Here is a 4,019-nt window from a genome sequence, read left to right on the forward strand (position 1 = left end):
TTAGGACGACATACTATACTATGACATTTTTGGCAGAATTTGGACGACATACTATACTATGACATTTTTGAGTGATTTTGGCCTGACATACTATACTATGACATTTTTGGCAGATTTTGGACGACATACTATACTATGACATTTTTGAGTGATTTTGGCCTGACATACTATACTATGACATTTCTGACTGTTTTTGGACGACATACTATACTATGACATTTCTGACCGATTTTGGACGACATACTATACTATGACATTTTTGGCAGATTTTGCACGACATACTATACTATGACATTTTGGTGTCACTTTGGACGACATGCTATACTATGACATTTTGGTGTCATTTTGGACGACATACTATACTATGACATTTTTGTATGACATTTTTGGCAGATTTAGGACGACATACTATACTATGACATTTTTGGCAGATTTTGGACGACATACTATACTATGACATTTTTGAGTGATTTTGGCCTGACATACTATACTATGACATTTCTGACTGTTTTTGGACGACATACTATACTATGACATTTCTGACCGATTTTGGACGACATACTATACTATGACATTTCTGACCGATTTTTGACGACATACTATACTATGACATTTCTGACCGTTTTTGGACGACATACTATACTATGACATTTTTGGCAGATTTTGCACGACATACTATACTATGATATTTTGGTGTCATTTTCGACGACATACTATACTATGACATTTTTGGCAGATTTAGGACGACATACTATACCATGACATAATTGGCAGATTTTGGACGACATACTATACTATGACATTTCTGACCGTTTTTGGACGACATACTATACTATGACATTTCTGACCGTTTTTGGACGACATACTATACTATGACATTTTTGGCAGATTTTGCAAGACATACTATACTATGACATTTTGGTGTCACTTTGGACGACATGCTATACTATGACATTTTGGTGTCATTTTGGACGACATACTATACTATGACATTTCTGACCGTTTTTGGACGACATACTATACTATGACATTTTTGGCAGATTTTGCACGACATACTATACTATGACATATTGGGCAGATTTTGAACGACATACAATACTATGACATTTTTGAGTGATTCTGGACGACATACTATACTATGACATATTGGGCAGATTTTGAACGACATACAATACTATGACATTTTTGAGTGATTTTGGACGACATACTATACTGTGACATATTGGGTCGATTTTGAACGACATACAATACTATGACATTTCTGTCAGATTTTGGACGACATACTATACTATGACATTTTTTGCCGATTTTGGACGACATACTATACTATGACATTTCTGAGTGATTTTGGACGACATACTATATACTATAACATTTTTGAGTGATTTAGGACGACATACTATACTATGACATTATTGACCGATTTTGGACGACATACTATACTATGACATTTTTTGCTGATTTTGGCCTGACATACTATACTATGACATTTCTGACTGTTTTTGGACGACATACTATACTATGACATTTCTGACCGATTTTGGACGACATACTATACTATGACATTTCTGACCGATTTTGGACGACATACTATACTATGACATTTCTGACCGTTTTTGGACGACATACTATACTATGACATTTTTGAGTGATTTTGGACGACATACTATACTATGACATTTTTGGCAGATTTTGCACGACATACTATACTATGACATTTTGGTGTCATTTTGGACGACATACTATACTATGACATTTTTGGCAGATTTAGGACGACATACTATACTATGACATTTTTGGCAGATTTTGGACGACATACTATACCATGACATTTCTGACTGTTTTTGGACGACATACTATACTATGACATTTTGGTGTCACTTTGGACGACATGCTATACTATGACATTTTGGTGTCATTTTGGACGACATACTATACTATGACATTTTTGGCAGATTTTGCACGACATACTATACTATGACATTTTTGAGTGATTTTGGACGACATACTATACTATGACATATTGGGCCGATTTTGAACGACATACTATACTATGACATTTTGGTGTCATTTTGGAAGACATGCTATACTATGACATTTTTGGCAGATTTAGGACGACATACTATACTATGACATTTTTGGCAGATTTTGGACGACATACTATACTATGACATTTCTGGCCGATTTTGGACGACATACTATACTATGACATTTCTGGCCGTTTTTGGAAGACATACAATACTAAGACATTTTGGTGTCATTTTGGAAGACATACTATACTATGACTTTTTGGAGTGATTTTGGACGACATACTATACTATGACATTTCTGAACGATTTTGGACGACATACTATACTACGACATTTTTGGCAGATTTAGGACGACATACTATACTATGACATTTTTGACCGATTTTGGACGACATACTATACTATGACATTTCTGACCGTTTTTGGACGACATACTATACTATGACATTGTTGAGTGATTTTGGACGACATACTATACTATGACATTATTGACCGATTTTGGACGACATACTATACTATAACATTTTTTGCTGATTTTGGCCTGACATACTATACTATGACATTTCTGACTGTTTTTGGACGACATACTATACTATGACATTTCTGACCGATTTTGGACGACATACTATACTATGACATTTCTGACCGATTTTGGACGACATACTATACTATGACATTTCTGACCGTTTTTGGATGACATACTATACTATGACATTTTTGAGTGATTTTGGACGACATACTATACTATGACATTTTTGGCAGATTTAGGACGACATACTATACTATGACATTTTTGGCAGATTTTGGACGACATACTATACCATGACATTATTGGCAGATTTTGGACGACATACTATACTATGACATTTCTGACCGTTTTTGGACGACATACTATACTATGACATTTTTGAGTGATTTTTAGACGACATACTATACTATGACATTTTGGTGTCACTTTGGACGACATGCTATACTATGACATTTTGGTGTCATTTGGGACGACATACTATACTATGACATTTTTGTATGACATTTTTGGCAGATTTAGGACGACATACTATACTATGACATTTTTGGCAGATTTAGGACGACATACTATACTATGACATTTTTGGCAGATTTTGGACGACATACTATACTATGACATTTTTGAGTGATTTTGGCCTGACATACTATACTATGACATTTTTGGCAGATTTTGGACGACATACTATACTATGACATTTTTGAGTGATTTTGGCCTGACATACTATACTATGACATTTCTGACTGTTTTTGGACGACATACTATACTATGACATTTCTGACCGATTTTGGACGACATACTATACTATGACATTTCTGACCGATTTTGGACGACATACTATACTATGACATTTCTGACCGTTTTTGGACGACATACTATACTATGACATTTTTGAGTGATTTTGGACGACATACTATACTATGACATTTCTGACCGTTTTTGGAAATGACATTTTTGGCAGATTTAGGACGACATACTATACTGTGACATTTTTGAGTGATTTTGGACAACATACTATACTATGACATTTTGGTGTCATTTTGGACGACATACTATACTATGACATTTTTGGCAGATTTTGGACGACATACTATACTATGACATTTTGGTGTCATTTTGGACACCGGGAGGAGATGACCACATCTTTTACACCACCAATGTTCAGTCTGTCCAGGTCCAGGGTATTGAAACAGGCTGCAAACATCTCTGCAGACCCCTCACACCCCGGACACAAACTGTTTAAACTGCTGCCTTCAGGCAGGCACGACAGAACACTGTCTGCAAAAACAAACCGCCTCAGAGACAGTTTCCTCCCCCAGGCTGTCTCTCAAATAAACAATTAATGGTCATCTCTGCACTACGCTCATTTGCACATTCCGGTTACTTTCAATAACTTGTACTCTTTATATTTCTATTTCTATATTTATACCTTCTGCTCTAAAAAAACAAAACAAACAAAACAA

This window comes from Solea solea, chromosome 7, assembly GCF_958295425.1.
Source record: "Solea solea chromosome 7, fSolSol10.1, whole genome shotgun sequence".
Lineage (NCBI taxonomy): Eukaryota > Metazoa > Chordata > Actinopteri > Pleuronectiformes > Soleidae > Solea > Solea solea.